Genomic DNA, 19,025 nt, shown 5'->3' with positions numbered 1-19,025 from the left:
CCCGCCCCGAGCCCGGCGAGCCGCGCCGAGCCAGCGCCGGGCAGCATGAGGAGCGGCAGCGCCGCTGCAGCCGCTGGGTCCGCGGGACAGGCGGAGCAGGTGCGGCGGGGCCGGGCGGGGAGGGGAGCGGGGCAGGGAGCGGGACCCGCGGGCTGGCGCCGGGCACGGGGGGCCCTCCGCGGGCGGGCGGGCGGCAGGGAGGGAGCGCCCCGAGCCGGGATCTGCTCCGCGGGCGGCGGCGCTCGGGGCCGGCCGGGCTGTGCGAGCCGTGCGCCGGGCTGAGCCGAGCCGGGCTGAGCCGAGCCGTGCCGTGCCGTGCCCCTCTGGCGGGTCCGGGTGCCGCGCTCCCGGAGCCCTCCCGGACGGTGGCACCGCGCTGGCTCGGACGGCCACGCAGGAAAAGTCAAACTAATCTTTTCGCTCTGTGAGTACCCTGCGATTAAGGCAGCCGAGCGCTTTCCAGACGTGTTACAACGCTGGAGTGGGCTGTTAGTTTGGACGCGTCCTAATGAGTGTGTTAATCAGCGTAACATCCTTCTCTGCTCACCTTTTGGGCTAATTGAGAATGTCATCTGCTGAGTTTCTCTTTGCGCTTAGAAGTGCTTGTTAATAGCGATTGTCTTGTCGTGTTCACTCCGTTTTTCACGTGTAAATTCAGCGTGTGACTTGAATTCAGATAGCTGGCTCGTGGAGCGGTGATTGTACGTTTATTTGCCCCTACGCCTGTAAGGTTGAGCCAGTATCAAAAACTTCTATGTTCTCTCTCAAGCTTATTGAAAAAGATCTGGAGGTCTCTGTCGACTTTAAAAACTGTTTACAGTTGGCAACCTTGTTGATGCCTTCAGCCAAAATGAGACCTGAGCGTAGAAATGGGACTGCATTCTTGTATCTAAAGATGGTCTCTTGCAGGTCAAAACGGAGGCGTGTTGGTATGGACAGGAAACCTCATGGCAGCGTGGACTACTTCTTCTTCTTTTTTTTTTTTTTTTTTTTTTTTTTTTTTTTTTTTTTTTCCCCTGCCTTCCTTTCTCTTTAGAGACTCTGAACCTTGCAGTAGGGTGGAGCAGTGCAGTCCTCTGCTGCCAGACCCAGCTGGGCTGTAGCTGCCCCCTCTCTGACTCTGCTTTTGGTTTTGAGGAAGTTCTTAATCTCTCTGTGACTCAGTGTTCTAATCTTTAAAATGGCTTAATAAGACTTGTCACGCTTGCCTCCCAGGGACATTAACATCTAATTGATGCTCACGAAGTGCCTTGATCTGGCAGAAAAGAGGGCATCTTGCTTCCCTCGCGTCACCACTTTATTTTGGGTGCTAATTATATTACATGGGTGGAAAACAGATTGTCTGACAACCGAGCTGGAATTCATGTCTGTTATCATTGACACAGGCACTGAGTGTATGCCCACTTATGCTTAGTTTGAGGTGTCCGGGTGTTTGCCTAAAAACAGGGTTTGTCCTTTCTGGAGGATGTGTCTAAGAAATTGCACTGAAGCAGCAACAGACTTTTGCTCCTAACTCTAGAGATTTTTTTTTTTTCTCTTTGTATTACGAGGTCAGTAAAGGTTTTAAGAATTAAAACTGTTGACTCAACTCTCAGCATGTCCCTGATCTTAAATCTTAACTCGCCTGAATCTTACCTTAGTCTCAGTTTTTTGTCACGTTTTACTTCTTTAGAAATAGAGAAAACATACAAATTTACAGTACTCTGCTTGAAGCACGCAAACTTTAGAGTCTAAAATGTATCTTTTTAACCGTTTTACTTGCTGTTCACAGGAGTAATTAGCCACTTCACTCCCGTGACTTGAATCTTGCCCCACCTCCTCCTTATCGCTGCTGCCTCCCCCTCGGGCAGATAGCAGAGCCTGCAGTGGCAGTAGCAGGCACCTGGGATGATGGGGTCCCCATTAACACACGCCAGAAGATATCGGTATTCACAAATCAGCTGATGTGAGTGGGCACCGTGCCTTAACAGCACCGGCACCATGGGCTTTTCCACCTAAAACTTGGGGTTGCTGAGTTCTCTGTCCTTTCCCTGCCTCTTGGTTCCTCTGCACGGCGGGTCTGTGTGTTGGGAGGCTGCTTTGTGACACGGCATTTGACTCGTACCTGTCCTTCCCCGTGCTAACCCGCAGCGTTGATACCTGGCAAATACACCTTTTAAAGCGCTGTTCGATGTTGGTTGGAGCTGTTCTTTTCGTGGTAGGAAAAAATACTGCAGCTGCATCTTAGAGTGTGTGGTGGAGAAATGAAGTTCTGCAGGGAAACTGAAGCATGCTTCATTCCACTTCCTCTTGCCGTGTGGTCTGCCGCAAGTGATGTGACTTTTCTTGCCCTATCTGCAAAATCAGGTGACTTCTTAACAAATTAGTATAAAGGAAAGCATATGCAAATGGGAAGTCGTCTCTGTTTCACTCTGAGTTTCTTTTTTGTCCGTTTTTAGTTAATTGCCTCAGTGTTGCTCTGAAGTTGTATGGCATTACCAGATCCCTGACATCAGGGTGGTGTTTTTGTGGGGAGATCAGATTTCCTTCAGTTTCGCCTAGAATCCAGAGGGATGATCTGAAAAGGTTTTATTTTTATTAAGATGTGCTGAAGCAGGGTTTTCTAGTCTCCTGTCGATATCCCATTCCTTGTGGAGGTGAGAGAGCCTGTGTTTTGGCTGGAGATGCTGTTTAAGTGTAAGAAGCCGTAAACAGGAGAGGCGATTGCTCTCCAGTTTCTTCATGACTATGCTTTAAGTCTTTCACCTCTTTTAGCACATACCTTGTATCTGCTCCAGCTGTCTCACTGCTCAGGTATTTTATAACTAGTACCTTGAAAAGGGAAAACTGAAATGTATGTTTCCCATTGGGACTCTTCCATTTGTTGTGAATGCTTGGTAACCTGTGGCTGTTTCTTTGCCTCACTCTGATTCCCCTGGTGTCAGCAGAAAAGCTCTCTTTTCCTAGTGGAAGAGGCTTTGCTTCTTAAGGGCATGGTGTGTTTTGATTCCCTTAAAATGAAGATAATTTCAGGTGTCTGAAACTAAGATCTGCCTCCCCATGGTCCTTCTGTTTTCTCAGCTTGCCCACATGTCGGATCCAGAGTCAAGGAGCTGCAGAAAGGCTGGGGGATTGCTTTCTGTGTCTGTGCTGGCAGCCTGGCTTGCATGCATCTCTGTAATAGATGTGTACCTGTATAACAGGAATTTGGTGTGTGAGTTTTGTGCGTGAGCAAGTTCTTGGCTGCACCTTTCCCATGCAAGCTCTTTCTGTGAGGAGCCCATGAACTTGAAAAGTGCAGCCTCTGCTCTGTGTCTGGCAGCTCAGCTGTGCAGGGAGGGCACGCTGCTTGTTTCTCATCACTGGGACCAGTTTTAGAGGTGTTTATGCAGCAAACTGACTCTTTCAGAAGTGGTATTAGTAGCTCAGGGTACATTAGACTGATTCCAGAAAATACAGATCTTCTAAATTAAGGCTGCTAAATGTCCACTGATTCAGTGACGGTGCAGATACGCAGTTAATATTGTATTGTGACACATTCTGAAAATTGCTGTGTTTATTTTTGACCTGGAGAAGATGACTAACTCTTTCATGTATGCATAGTTACGTTAACAAGCAAGTAAAAACTTCCCCAAAATTATCTTTAGACTCCTAGTTCCATGAAAGGAAAAAAATTCAGACTTAGGTCCCTAAATCTGAGCTGTGTGTGCTATCAAGCCTTCTCTCTGCTCTGGGTTGATAACCCTGTGTTCAGTGGGGGTTATGTTTTCAGAGGTTTTGTTATCTCCTCCAAATTTCTGTGGGCAATTTACTGTGTGGGGAGAGGAACAAGAGCAACCCCTGTGTTAGGAAAGGTACCACAACACAAATTAGAAAGACACTATTGCCGTAGCTTATATTTAGTTAAATTCTGATTGTTCTTATTTCAATGTCCCAGTAGCACTGATGTAATTAGGAGAAAACTTGGGTTTGTTTTTTCTTGCTCTTGGTCCCCTAGAGTTGTGATGGCAAAACCTGGTGAGGCAGGTGGTTTATGGAATTGTGTGATGGAATTATATGGACTAGTGTTCTTGGCTCTGGCATCCCCTCTGCTGTGCTCTGGAGAAATAATGGCAGCAGTTTCTCCAGTTGCTGCATTCAGCCACGGGGACATTACCAATTCCATTTTTAAAATGACTGTGCCTGGCATTGTTTGTTGTGGAGTTTTAGCTTCCTCAAAAGCAGTTTCTTTGGATCCCTTAGTCCACCATAAATCCTTCTCAGACCTTTTAAGCTTGCAGCTTATTGCCTGTTTAGACTTCAGTAATGCCCAAAGGGGTGCTACAGTTCATCCTTCTCTATTGCTGCCATCACCAAGCATCAAAATAGAATTTCCAAAGCCATGTGAAATTTTTGTTGGGAATAAGCAGGGGTGCTTTGTAATCAACTTCAAATAGTCCTGTGGTAATTCACCAGACCTTAGACCACCCTTCCAGTACCAAAAGGGGCTACAAGAGAGCTGGAGAGGAACCTTTTACAGGGGCAGATAGTGATAGGACGAAGGGTAATGGCTTTAAACTGAAAGAGAGCAGGATTAGATTAGCTATCAGGAAGAAGTTTTTTGCCGTGGGGGTGGTGAGACACTGGAACCATGCTATTTTTATTATATAGTGTTACTTTGAGAAGACTAACAGCATTAAAATACCTGATTCTGGTAACATATTTTGTCATTTTCATACCTGAGCAGGTGACTCCCATAGCCAACTGGAAAGCTTTTAAATCTTCCAAGATTTTTTTTCCTAGCCTATGATGTACAAATCACGTGTGATGGAGTCCAGGGAAAAAAATCAAAAATAACAATTTTGTAAACACAAAGGTGGAGCAGAAGACAGATTTTCCCCTGTCTTTTGAGAAGACTCGTGTTTGGCAGATAGCAGAATTCTTTTTTGTGTGTAATCGGATAAGAGTGTATTGCAAAGACTGTAATCTGTGTTATTGGCTGAGGTGAGCCCCATCTGTTAGTGGTGTCAGGGATGTGCAATACCCTTGCCCTCTAAACTCATGCACACAGGGAGCAGCACAGAAGGATTTACAGAAACAAATGCAGGCTCTGAAGGCAGTTGCTAAAAGCCAAGGGAGGAATTCAGAACGGAATGCAATGTTCTCTGCTGACACCCTTTCTAGCTGAGGAAATCCACTGGTTAAAGGAGAACTTCACAAGATACTGGGTACTTTTTGGTTTCTGCTTATTCATAGTTTGACCTCCTTTCATACAAGTTCACCTGTTCTACACGCTTGTTATCAGGCTGTTTTTTATGGATTGTCGTTACGGCGCCTTGTACTGATCTGGGAATAATTTAAAATAGCAAACTGAGCTGATTAGAAGAAAAAATGGGCTTGTGTTGGGCTTGACTTCATGGTGGTAAATATGCAGTCAGTGCTAATCACCCCCGTGTCATCACTCACCCCAGCTGTGGGTCAGACACAGGATCTGCTTGTGCACTTGAATTGCCATTGCCTTTTTCCTTTCAGAGGCAGTAAAGGAGTGAGCATGCTGACACAAGAGCTTACGTCTCCAGGTCTCATTTCCATCCTAGGTGAACTCAGAGAACTTTGATGGAATGTGATATTTGGGCTTGGATAATTTATGTGAATGAGTTCTCATTCAGATCTGATCTCCTGGCCTTCTGCTTGGTGTTTGATTTTCCCCTTTCACTGAGTGCTGCAAATTCCTATGGTTGCCACCTATGCAGCCAACTGTTTCTGGCAGTTCAGAAAATTGTTTCAGTAAATACATGGCTGTAGGGACAGAAGAATATTGAAATTTGGACCCATTTTTAAGATTTCAGTGTGAATGCAGAGTGTAGGTTCCTCCCATTTCTATCTATAGATTTTTAAAAGTAACAGCTGACACCCCTGTGTACAATATTTGCATTCAGAACATTAATGTGCTTGACTGAATGTCAGAAACAGGCGCATGGTTAAGGCTTGGACACAAGCTCCATAAATATGAACTATTGGTGCATTCAGAAACTGAGTGTGTGGATGTAATCAAATACCTCTCACTGTACTTACTCTCAGAAACTCTGCCGTTGCACCAAGTCAACATTAGGTGTCCCAAAAATGCACTAGGAAGAGTAAAGCTTGTGTAAAGAGCTAAATATATCACAGTGAATCTGTTCAGACAAAAGAAACCATCTTTCTGTTGTTCTGTTGGGGGGCTGTGTATGAGAGGGAATAAGGGTTAGGGTGGTTAACTTTATTTTCTGGGGGTGAATAGCACACATTTTTCAGTGCACAAAGCTGGTATTACTCAGTTTGTGACCTGCTTCCTGGTGAAAATGTCGAGGAGCAGGGATTGGTTTGAGTCTGTTGCCTGCCCTGCTGGCACACAGCACAGTGTGATGCTGCCCTGTCACACAGTGTATAAATAACCCTGTGTGGCAGAGGGAATTGGAGACAATGTGCAAATACTTACTGGTGTGCTGGGCCTTGTCCTGGGTACCTGGGATATATCTGGCAGTCGGTATTTGAGCTGCAGCACAGGGGTGGTGGGTGATACAGCTCAGCCACATCTTATTTGTAGCTGGGATGCTTAGATAAGCAGAAGGGAAAATAGGTTAATGTGCACCAGGTCAGCTTTGTGCAGATCATGGGGAAAAGACTGCCTTTAGTATCCCCTGTGGAGTAATTCTGATGACTACATCACGTATCAATTTCACGTTAAAGACTGAACAGAACAGAGGGGAGCAGCATTTTTCCTCCAGGAGCATCGGTTCTCCCCTGGAGGAGGGCTCAGGAGGATGCTGACCTCGGGCAGGGCAGGTTTGTGCTTCAGGGCAGAGTTAGGGTGTCCTGGGGCTGGCAGCCCTGCAGGGGAGATGTGGCTCTGGGAGATGTGGTGCAGCAGGTGCTGGCACAGGAGCAGTGTCAGGTGCCAGAGCTTGGCAGAGCTGGGTGCTGGACCCCACTCTGAGAGAAGGGTTTCTCTCTGGGTTTCCTTCCCACCTGGGAATGAAAAGTCACAGTGGAGCATTCACCTCTGTGTATTTATGTGGGAAAGGAGGGCCACGAGGTTTTTATCTCACACTTAGCTATGCAGAAATGCAAAGGACAGTGTTATTTTCTCTGTTTTCTTTTTGACTGAAGAAAGAGTTATGATTGTTTGCTGAATATGTTTACACAGAGGGCTTCAGGATTGCTGAGTGCATGCACTTAGAGGGTTCCAGCAGAATTTCTGATGCTATTTCATGACAACTGCAGAAGCTTGACATCTTAAGGCCCTATTTATGCATTTAGATATAGACCACCACACCTGTCTATAGCTACTTGTTCAGCTACTACCTGACTTAATGATTAATGGTATTAGTAACTTGTGTGTAGAGCATCTTGAAACTCAGTTATGGAATCAAAGATATCTTCCAATTATTTTATCAGGCATTAATAGAGACCAAAAGGAACTATATGGCTGTTTCAGAGCAAGGTGAGATATTTTAGTGTGTTGTTCACAATACTCTTCCCTTACAGAGGTTAGTCCCAGGTTCTGCCTGATGCTCAGTAAAACACATTAATAACTTAATGTTCTGTTTGACAGAGTTTCTTGGCTCAGCTTTTTCTAAGGCAGCACCTGTATGCATCCTTCAAGTGGTTCTGCAAAGCAGTGTCAATATGAAACTTCTGCCTTTTGTCATAAAGTTTTGTGGATTCTGACCCAGAACTTGACAGGATACCTGTTTGTGATACAATTTGGCTCATTTGAAATCTCAAGCCAATAGAACTACAACCACTGGCTTCTGAAAACCAACTGTGTAATTATCTGAGTGTCTCTCTTAGTTCATTAATTTCCAAGATACATGCAGAAATGACATACATACTACAGCAGATTTACATTTGCACACAAGATTTCATTTAAAGGTAAATATCAATGCAGATATATCACAGGTTTTTTTTGCTTTAATAGTCCTAGTGAACAAAGAATGTGAACCACTATTTTTCAGTTTTATTTGCTCTACTGGAGTAGCAAAAGATGGCAGGGTTTTCCTTGCCTCTCTCCCTAATCAGTTATGCAGCCAGTAGGCCAACCCACGTGCAAAATTGATGGAAAGTGTGGGCAAGAGAGAGTTACTGGGACTTCTGAAAAGCCAACTTAGTTCATGACTTTGCCCAACTTGAAAACTGGTAGGTTTCAAGAGGCATTGTAAGGTGATCAGTGCTTCTGGTGAGTTCATGGAAGCTACCACTGTGTTTATTTTTAATGACTGTTTCCTCTAATGAAAAAAAAATGCACCTTTGTCATACTAAGAAGCACCTCGTGCTTTGATTCCAAATTTTCTACATTTCTTTTGGGTTTTGTCTGTTGTATAATATTTAGCTGGGATATTTTGCCCGTCACAGGGCTGAAATAAGTGTTTCTTTTAATTTTGGAGGAGGACGTGAAGCCAAACAGTGCTTTCTTCCTTTTGGCTGATGATTCTATTATGATTATAATGACGATTCTGATTTCTTCAGGAAGAATATCCAGAGGAGTGAGCGCTTGTCTCTTTTCTGCCAGGTGTGGGGAATTTAAAATGAAAACTAATAGATTATTTTGGACCTCAGGACTAGAAACTAATATTGGCAACATAAATATTACCTCTCACAATTAGAATGAAGCAAAAAGGGTAAAATTTATGAATTATTTAATTACCAAACAGATCTGTATTCACGTGGAGAGTCTCCATTAAGTGTATCTGCATTTCCTTTCTATTTTTGGCAACGGGGTCCACATTTCTGATATTTCTTACTTGATGAAGTTTAATCTTATAAAGAGTATTTGTAGTCACTGTCCTGTGTGAAGAGTTGTTTTGCATCTTGTGATATGTTGGGCTTTTTTTTTATTCATAAGGTTTCTCAAACTTCATTTGCAATGCTCTGGCTTTCCCGTATTCAGTGATCGGTGGGAGGGGGCAGGTAAGGAGAAATTACCTTTCTTTCAGCTGGGTGCCTGGCTATTGGCATAGGCAGTACGTGCTTAGTCATGTGCAGTGCTGATGGCAAGTTTCGCTTGGCACACCCTGGCAGGTGCCGTCCCTCCCCTGCTCTCAGCAGAGCCATCCTCTCCGTGCTGCAATTGTAGATGACTGGGTTTGTTTTACAGCGGTGACACTGTAATGATAACCTTGCCAATGCTCAGGAGAGGTGGAGACAGCTGAGCTTTTTGCTTGTATAGCATGTTTGAAAATTTCACTAAAGATACTGTGACTTGGCGGTTTTGGACAGTGTCACTTACAAGGCTGTTGCGAACTTCTGTCAGAAAGTGTCCGTGGCAGCAAGACTTGGGCTGAAGGTTCTTTCTTCCACCAAATTGTACTTTAATTGCTCATTCAGTTTCTTTGCCTTTACCTGTTTCTTTTCTCCTCTAAGCCTGTATTCTAGATTATGTTCTTATCGCTGTTGACTAAACTTCCAGCAGTAAAACTGTCACCTTTGAGCTGTGAGATGCACTGGTGAGTGCAGCCTTGCAGGGTTCATGAAAACAGGGCATAGGTAAGAAAGGGGAGAAAACCACCTGGTGATTGTGTAGGTAGCTGTTGCTGAAATCTGGGCTTTCAGTCTGGGAGTGCAAGGACGTTGTATTTGTTGTATTTAACCCCAGAAGTGTCTGTGCCTGTGCAGTCACAGTCTATCAGAGCTGGGTGCACTCTTCCCCCGTGCCCAGGGTGTTTCCTCTCCCGCTCCAGCGCTTGGCAGACCCAGAGTGGTGAAGCCACATCAGCAGTGGCAATGCTGGACGTCCTTGTTGTGATCCTTGGCCCTGCCTGCCGGGCTCTGCCTTAAGCAGATTTACTCAGCTGACCTTTTAACCTGCTGGAGATGATCAGGGCTCTGCCTAAGAGCTGCCAGACGAGACAGGGTGACTCCAGAGTGGCCCTGCCAGGAAAGGTAAAGGAGCCAGCACCTAAGTGCAGCTGCCCTAGCAGCAAGAATTTGGGCTGGAAGGGGCCCGTGCAAAGCTGTCAGCTTCTGTTTTTGGAAAGCGAGGGTGCTCTCTGCCTGGTGCTGCACTGACCTGAAAATACCCAGGTGAACTGTTCACATGTGTTGCCATACCCTGCCTGCCAAGATGCCTTGGGGAAATGGGCTCTGCAAAAGTTGATTCATAATTAGTTGATATGCTGGATGTTAGGAATCCAGTGCAGTGCTGCCTTCTGCACTTTTTTCCTAGCAATCTCCCTTAGACTCTGTTTATATATTCACAGGCAGCATGAGGAGGGTTGTAGCAGCCAACTCAACATCTGTAACTTGTACCTCTTCACAATTTTTTTAGTCTTCTTTTATGAAAACCTATGGCATCTTTTGTCCAGTGAAGAAAACAGAATTCTAGCACTATTAGCTTGTCCTGTCAATCACAGAAAGCTAGGGATAAACTTTTCTGGATGTCATTGACTTATGCATTAGGGCATCTGGTGAGCAAACCCTTCATTACCAAGGCTTTTGAGGTTTTTCTGTGGTGCCTTGTGTTACTCCCCCAGATTGTGTTCTCTGGCAGGACTGGTGGTCAGCAAAGGGCAGAGGTGGAAGAGCCCCTGCTGGGTGTGGTGGAGGGAGGCAGAATTCTGATCATGGAGGACAGATAAGCCATCAAATGAAACACAGCAAAAGTTTATCCTGTAGAAGGCTCCACATCATTAGTGGCAGCAGGAGCGCTGGAATATGTGCTCCCAAGCCAAATCACTGTAACATTCCGTGGATCTGTGTGTGTGTGGTTTTAAACAGGCAGTTTGAGGTAGCAGGTTAATCTGCCCAGAGAGGAGCCCGTTTCTCCCAGGCACAGACTGCTGTGTCTGATGTGCCCATTTTGAAGGGAACTGCCTGAAGTTGATAGCATCAGTGAAGAAGTGGTGCTCAGTCTGGCTTTGGTAGGAACACGAGCACCAGGAGCAGCACCAAGGGATGTTCCCAGCCTGTGCTGGGATAGTCTGTTCTGCACACGGGAGGTGCTGGAGGATTTGAACTTAATGTGCTTCACAGTGCTCTGCGCTGGCAGGAATGAGGGCAGGGGTAAAACCTCTCATGTTGTACCTTAAGGAAATGGACTGACTCAGTGATTGTTGCGGTCACTTCCAGACTTCCTTTCATAAGGTTTTCTGATTTGGAAATGCATTATGGAAATACCTGGCCTGGCATGTGAACTTTTTCTTTATTTTTTTTTTTTTTTTACTCTGGTTGCTTATGTGAGTTTTCTTTTAAGTCATATCTGGCTGTGGTATAACTTACACACAAAATAAAGCACTGTTTCTTGAAATTTTTGTTTCCAGAGCTGATATAAATATCCTTTCATCTTCACCTGAGATTTAGTTTTTCTGTTGATTCAAATTTTTTTCCCCTTGATGTGGGTGAGCTCACAGCATGTAAAATGTATCTTTTTGGACCTGGTGTGCCAACCAGGTGTCCCAAACTTTTTTAATGCAGTGTATCACTGGCTTTTTCTCTTTGGTAATCAAAGTAGCAGTTCCAAGCAATTGTTGGGGGAGGATAAAATATATTAAAAAATCCCTGTCTGGATAGAAAAGCTGAGTTTCTGTTCTGTTTTCATGGGTTTGTGACCTCAGAGCCCATGTAGTGAACTCCAAGGATGTCCTACTTTTGAAAGATGCTGCAACAAAGCCTGTTCTGTGCATATGGCTTTTGAGGCACTGGTTGTGTTGGTATTTAATCACACTGGTAATACAGTATTAAGGCATTAGCCAACTCTTTATTCCTTATAAACTAAACCTTGATAACTGGAGCATAGATAAAGATCTGGTTACACATTTCAGTGAAATAAAAGCAATACTGTTTACCTGTATGCAGAAGAGAGGGAGAAATCTGTACTGATATAGCAACAAAATGAAGTCCAAGCCAGCATAAGGTCTTGGGCTCAGTAACAAAATGTTTTTTAAAAAATTATATTTGTAAAGTGGAGAACTAAACAGTATTTCTTTTGGGAATAGTTCAGATTTACACATTTTTCTCTCCATCCTTTTTCTGAAGATCAGTTCTCTGTTCTCCTTCTTGGTCTCTATAAATTGGGGAATACTAAAGCTCTTTGAACTGTATATTAAGGAACTGTAATAATGAAATACATCTTCAGTGTCTTCAGTTGGTCTGCTTTGTGTAGGTACATTGGATGAAGGGATTCTGGGTTTCCTGATCAGCAGTTGGATGAAAACTTCCAATGTTCTGACTGTCCCCATTCCTCAGTCCCTGCTCTTGGCAGAGCACGCACAGTGAGGGAGGAACATGATGCCCAGGGGATCAGCGATGTGGGCTCAGCTAAAGCAAAACCAACTTGACCCAAGATGTTTTCTGCAAACCACTTGCCTTCCTAAATTGTTGCTTTCTCTAACAAAGCCAGTTCTAACCAGCACCTTGGGTACCGGGCACCCTGTGAGCCCCGAACCAGTTAATCCCTTCCCTCTGTGAAAATTACAGGCTGTTTGGGAGTTGGGGCACCAAAGCAGCTTGAGCTCTGTCTTCCTGTAGCTGTAGGAAGAAATGTGATGCCTCTTATCTCCTCTACCCTGAAAACACCACGCTCAAGTAAGCACCGTGCAGTCACACATGGCAGCATTTCAGGATGCCCAGTCAGCTGTGGCTGCTCCACCTCACCTCATGTCAATATATGGCAATGAAGCGGCAGCGCTGCCTTGAAACTTCCTGGGTCTGTGTAACATACCTGTGATGTTTCTGCACTTACACAGGCTCAACTCTTTAGATGCCCTGTTCACGTTGCCTTTCAGGTATGTGTGTTGATGCTGGCCACAGATGCATGCTTTCACTGAGAGATTTTGACTCTTCTGTACAGTCAAATGAATGTTAGGACTAGATGACAGTGAGAAAAGTAACCTTTTAGGAAAAAATCCACATTGTCCTTTGCCTTGGCACTTTAAAAGTGTTGCATTCCTACAGTGACTGCCCACTTCCATGCAGTGAAATACAGGTACGTGATAAAGTTTTCCAAATGAATGGATGACTAATGAAGGGCATGATGGTAACATCTACATATTACAGCACGGGTCATTCAGTCTGGGAGATGACTGGAAGCAAATGGCCATTGTTGCATAAAGACTTCAACAGAGAAGGTGCAACCACCTCTGACCTTCGATACTGTTGATAGGACTTACATAGAGAAAAACCTCAGGCTGTGTGATGAACAATTATGATTAAGAAGTGTTTTTTTGGTATTTCACAGTTTCTAGTAAACTTTGCTGTGCTGGAGAAGATGAATCATAATTTAATCCTGACTATATCTCAGTTTGCCTTGTGAAAACAGTGATGCATTTGTCATCCCTCCTGCTGTTGGTTAATGATGTTCTGCCTTCAGAGTTTCTTTTTAATTTCTTGATGGGACTACTTCCTAGTGTATTACTCTATTACTCCCATGGGTCTTTTCTTTTTCCTTTTTCTGGTGGATATCCCAAAACTAATATTTCAGGTTATATTCTATACCTTGACTGTGAGGATTTTTCTGCAGCAGAAATGGATTATGTTTTTGTAACTCTCTTGGCATGTTTGGGGTTTTTTTTATACTTTGTTTTTCTTCATTTTTTGGGAAGTCTGGGCAGAGGGAGGGTAGAAATTGTCCTGCACATTTTCTTCCAAAAATACTGTTTCTACTTTCAGAAACTATGTCTTTTCCAATCTCTTCTGGTAACTGTGGGTGCAATTTACAAGGACAAAAAACATAAAACAGATACAAAACTAACACAGTAGCTTTCTTTCTGTTTTTGTCTTTTTATGTAAATGCTTCTTGGAGCAGAGTTTGGTGTTTAGCTTAATCTTCTGGTTTCCCATCACCCTCTGGCTGACTCGTCTGGGTGCAGCTTCTCAGTTCTCCACTGCCATTCAGTGGCTGGTTTTTGGTGGTGAATTGACATTGCTGCGCCCAAGGAACCTATCATTTACAACTCAAAACTGCTTTTGGGGGTCTTTGATTCTTTAACTTTGTGGTTTCCATGGATTTCAGTGTGATCTGATAACATTAATGCCCCAGTAAAACACAGGAAGAACTGTGTGCTACCTTATGTTGGAAAAAAAAAAAAAAAATTACAGCAATGGAATGTGTTGATTCCTAAAAATGTGTGTGTATGCATATGAAATATTGCCCAGAATATTTCATTTCTTTGATCATTGGCAAAGCAATCCTGTCTGTGTTTTCAATGGATTAATCCTCGCTACTGATCTGGAAGTCTGATGTCTACAGATGAGGGCAGCTCTGCCAAATGAATTATTGTGGACTGGAGCCCTCAGGGTCTTGCAGCCCCAGTGCCAGCTGTTTATTCCTCTTGGGTAATTGCCACAGCCCCAGTAACCAGAGGAACACATACTGGAGAGCAGAGATCTACAGATCCATGCTTGGAAAGATGATCTGAAACAAACTCCTGAGAGCTTTTGGCACAAATCTATGAAAACTAATGATGGTGCTGTTCTTTTTCTCCCCCAAGACATAACCTGGAGTGTTTGCTTCAGCACAGCCATAATTTCATGGTTTTGCTTCAGAAAACCCTGAACAAAAATTAATTTCCTTTCTCGCAAAAATCCTGAGGAGAAACAAAAGACTGCCTTGCTTTGGCATCCAGTGTTCTCTGAGGGCACTTTCTGGTGTCTCCAGCAGATATTTTTGGGCAGCTCTCAGAGAAGCAGCATTGCTGCTCTTTTTTGCTTTCTGGGTGGGGGAGATCAGTGAGGGGACAGACAGGCTGGATATGGGCATCAGGTGGCTGCATGGATTCCAGACTGGTGGCACTCTTTGTCCCTTGCTCCCTGCTGGGGTCCACCAGAAACAAGGTGGCCTCTCCTGGGCACTGCCAGAGGCACTGGCAGTCCCACGTCGCTGTGTCAGTTCGTGGCCTATCTTGCTGCCCCATCTTTCTGCATTATTGCTATTCTCAAAGTGCCATAAACCAACATCATTTCTGTGACTGCTGACTAAGAGAGTCTGCTTTTTACTGCTGCATGTGTTTGTTTTCTTTTATGGTGTATTTACCTCCGTAATTATGTCCCATGCGTACAAAGGGAAGGCTGTAGTAAAGGAACCCTTGCTGAATGTGGCTCGGTTTTGCTGGTATAACTTCATATATACCAGGCATTTTGGTGACAGGGCTCTGTCAGCTACAGGGTCTGCTTTTATTTGTCTTCATCATGGTCACAGTTGTGCCATCCAAGTTTTGCCTGTGACCGGAGGGTGAGGAACAGAGAGGGAGACACAGGGCTGTGAGAGAAGTGGGATGTGGAAGTTCCCACTGGCAGCTGGGCAGGAGTGGTGCCAGAGTTCCCTCTTCATCATCCTCTCGTGTCGTCCCTCCCTGCTCAGTGTGTCTGGCCCTGCCATCTCCCTGCTGCTGTGATTTTGGGAATGGAAAATAGGGTAATACTCGCTCTCCTAGTTAGTCTGGCTCAGTGTTCCAAACATCCTATTGAAAGTAGAAAATCTTGTGCTGATCAAAGGATAACCTGCACTGCCTATTCTGTGATTACTATCTGTGCTGTTCCAGCTTGTGAGCTTGAAATTACAAGTGTCACTATAGGAAAAGAAAGGCCAGAGTTTCAAAGAGCTTAAAGATTGTCCTTTAAATTGTTTTCACTGAGATCCATAACATTTGTAGCTTAAATAACAGGTGCTTTTTCTTAAGAGGTAAGCTTTCTTGTAGGCTGATGTTACCCTTCTGGTATACTGTCTTCCTTTGTTCTTGTGATCCTAACTTAGGAAAACATCAGCATAAACTTTCTACTGTTGTTTATGTTGTGTTTCTCATCTACTGCAACAGAGCTGAAAAATGTTCTTCCTCATAACCAGTCTAAACAAGAGTCAGGTTTTAATATCTTGCTTATGCATAGCATTAACCCCAAATGACTGTGGTATAATCATCTACAGTTACCTTTGAAGATGTAGACTATATGGAAACTTGGGACTTTGCAGCAGAGCTTTTAGCAGGCCTGTAAAAAATAATTTTTAAGCACTTACTGTCACCTGCACAGAGTAAGAATTGAGCTAGAGACATTTCTCCTTAAAGTTACTGGGCTTGAAGGTTTAGAGTTATAATTTCCACTGGTGTAGCTCCAACAACATTGCTTTAAAATAAAAAATAAAATGTCTTTATTTTAGAACTCATTCTTCAGAAATTATGCTATTACTAATAAGTAGATGAGTAGTTTGAGTATAAGCTGCATACAAAATGATGTACTGTGGTTCATTTGAAAAACCTGTGCCTTTGCTTTGCAAAATGAGCATCTGAGGGTTTTAGTGATGCTCACAGGACAGGACTTCTTGTGCAGGCAGCAGAACGGTGTGAGCCCTGTGGCTGCCAGTTCTCTGTTGGGATTTATCTGAAAGCTGGCAAGTGCTGCGTCCTTGGGCCCAGGAGAGGTCTGAGCCCCCATCCCTGGGGTTGCACATGTGGCCCCTGGGGCAGCCTCCCACGCTTTACCCCTGCCAGCACCTTGAGTTTCTGTGAATGGAGACGCATGCAGGCTGCTGCCTTATGGGGCTGATTTCATTTTACTGGTCCGTGTCTTAGTGCATTCCCACAGCAAAGCTCAGATCTGTAACACCAAGAAACAAACTCGACTATTTTTAAAGCTTCCAGCTTTAAAATGTGTGGAACGTGACTCAGTCTGTGTGGCAGATAAAATCCTACAGATAGGTCTTTTTATTGTACACTTCCTGTGAACGTATCTAAAATACCCAGTGCCAAGCCTGAGTGTTCTTGTGCACGTGTTTCCAGCTGTATTTTATGGTGGATGCTTCCAGCTGCAGCAGGTTAAACGGGCACAGCAGCACTTGCTGGAAGGCCTGTGTTTGAAATGTCTCATATAACCACTGCAAAACAAGCTGATAGTGTGTATGGTAACCTTGTAAGTTCACAGGCACACAGTGTCTCAGCAGGAGTTGTTTTGAATTCCATACTTGGCCCGAAAAGTTATTTTGCAGGAGTTCTGTGGAAGTCGGCTTTTTATAAAAATACAGAAGAGTAATCTGGCTGTTTACAGAGACAGTTTGAGAGGCTTTGTTCAGAGGCAGCTGCCCTTCACTGATGTTTCTGGTAGGATTGTGCATCTTAAGGAATGGGTTGTCTGTTTGTCGCCAGCACAAGGCTAGTATTTCAGGCCGACGTGCTTTTAACTAGCTTTATAAGCAAAGCAAATGAGAGCTTCACTTGTTACCAGAATTGCACAGAATTCTTTTTTCCTTTTATGTCATTTTTAGGACAACAAGCAAAGAAACCAAACCACCAAAAAGCTGTGTTTCCTCCAGATAGAAATGTTTACATTTAAAATGGTCTCCACAAAAACAAAGTACACCACAGTAGAAACTAAGCTGAAAAACTCAAGAAGTCCTGTAACATGGTCAGTTTGACTTGCAAACTTCACTTTTTGTGATGGTATTGATCTCTTAGACAGTTCAATCAGGGCAGAAATATTGTACTTTTAACTGATGATGAGGAAGGGCCAGAGTAGATGACTGCTATGATTGCCACAGTCTTTTGTTTCTGTTCTTGTTTCTAACCTTAAGCCAACAATAAATGTATTGTATCCTGCATGCCAAACTGGAGTCTTAATAAAAGAATTTATTCTTGGTAAACATGGCAGAATTAGGGTTGTATTGAAAGTGGAATCAGGATTAGTGGTATTGAATGCTAGGAATTGAATCCTTTTTCGATCTCCCCAAGGAACATGTTCTCAAGTATTAGAAGCAGCGCATTAAGGGACTAAGGAAGAACTTAATTCAAAATTGAAGCACTTAAATTAGGGTTGTTCTCGTTCCAGTGGGACACATAAGCCAAAAGAGGGTTTTAATTTTTGCGGGTAGTACCTTGAGACCTTGCTGACAAGCAATTTGTATGGTGCTGCTGTCAGAAAGTTATGTTATTTTCCTGTAATGACTCATATATGTCAGCTTTACTGCTTGCTCAGCTTGCTGCTGAGAGACTCCATGTGCAGATGTGAACCAGCTCCATACATCCATCTGACTAGAGATACTTAGTGGAATTGCTCTGACAGTGGAGCTGCTTTTCTCAGTATTCTCAAGACCGTCTGCAGTAGCAGAGCTTGTTTTGCTGACAGGAAATATCAGCCAAGACTGGAGACATTAGCTTTCCTATGGATACATCTGTTCATGTGCCATTGCTTTAACTTCTGCTTTCTCTCTGCCTCCCTTGCACTGCTTTCCTTTTAGTTGTAACAAGATCTTCACTTTCTTCTTGGGCAGCCACCAGGCATGAGCAGCACTTCTCAGCTTTCCTTATCTGACATTCCTGTTGGCCCTGGCTGCAGGCAGAAAGGATGCAGAGATAACTTCTGACAGTGGAGAGACCATTGGAATGGAACTCTTCTACTTCCCAGTGTACTTTGTGTCCTCCAGAGACTCCTGCAATGCCATGGGAAGCTGTGTGGAAGGCCAAGATCTTGTGTGTGCTTAATACATCATGCAGGGGACCTAAAATGGCAGTTCTTGTGTCTAACCCACAAATGCTTCAGTTCTGACTTAAAAGAACTGTTTGTCCAGCCTATTTCCTGCTCTCTCGTTCTTTTCCTTTCACTGACCCAAATTTTTATTTAGCTCTGTACCACTTCAGTGAAGTTTAAAATAAAATGCATTTTATTTTTGGATTGTGCTACTAGAGGAAGTTTAAAAGTCACTTTAAAAAGCATGGTTTGCAGTTTCAGCATCAATACTCACCTTGATGAGATTTTTGGCTCTGAATTTCATCCCTAGAGTGATCTATACGTTGAAGAAAGTAAAAGGATAAATTATAACACTCTAAGAACTCAAGTACTTTGCCAAACACTGTTAATTTTTCTCCTATAGGTAAGCAGTTAATGCATTGCTTCTTAAGTCTTTGAGACAGTTACAGAACAGGAAACTTTAATTATAGGCAAGAATGACCCTGTTGAACTTCTTATCCTTATTGCATTGCTTCTAGTGAGTTATACACAATACTGCAGTGAAATATCAGTGACTCCTCAGAAAGAAATGCATACTTTTCCATCAGCTGTATATACTTAGAGCACCATCTTCAGCTCTGTCATCTGTCAGCACAGTGTTC

General features: G+C 43.8%; 1 protein-coding gene across 10 annotated transcripts in view; it reads left to right on the top strand.

Moving 5' to 3' along the window:
- The window catches only part of MICAL2 (microtubule associated monooxygenase, calponin and LIM domain containing 2), a 73,634-nt gene continuing 54,609 nt past the window's right edge, over positions 1-19,025 (top strand). For 3 of the 10 annotated variants that reach the window (XR_005956704.1, XR_005956697.1, XR_005956702.1), the window contains exon 1: positions 1,827-1,945. The gene's annotated coding sequence lies outside the window, so the exon portion shown is untranslated. Of the gene's footprint in view, positions 100-1,826; positions 1,946-19,025 lie in introns of those variants that run through there. The other 7 variants (XR_005956703.1, XR_005956699.1, XR_005956698.1 and 4 more) reach the window with 5 other exon arrangements.

Source organism: Pyrgilauda ruficollis, unplaced genomic scaffold (assembly GCF_017590135.1).
Source record: "Pyrgilauda ruficollis isolate IOZ18807 unplaced genomic scaffold, ASM1759013v1 scaffold119, whole genome shotgun sequence".
NCBI lineage: Eukaryota > Metazoa > Chordata > Aves > Passeriformes > Passeridae > Pyrgilauda > Pyrgilauda ruficollis.
The sequence above is the reverse complement of the archived record's forward strand: the minus strand, read 5'-3'. Positions and strand labels throughout refer to the sequence as shown.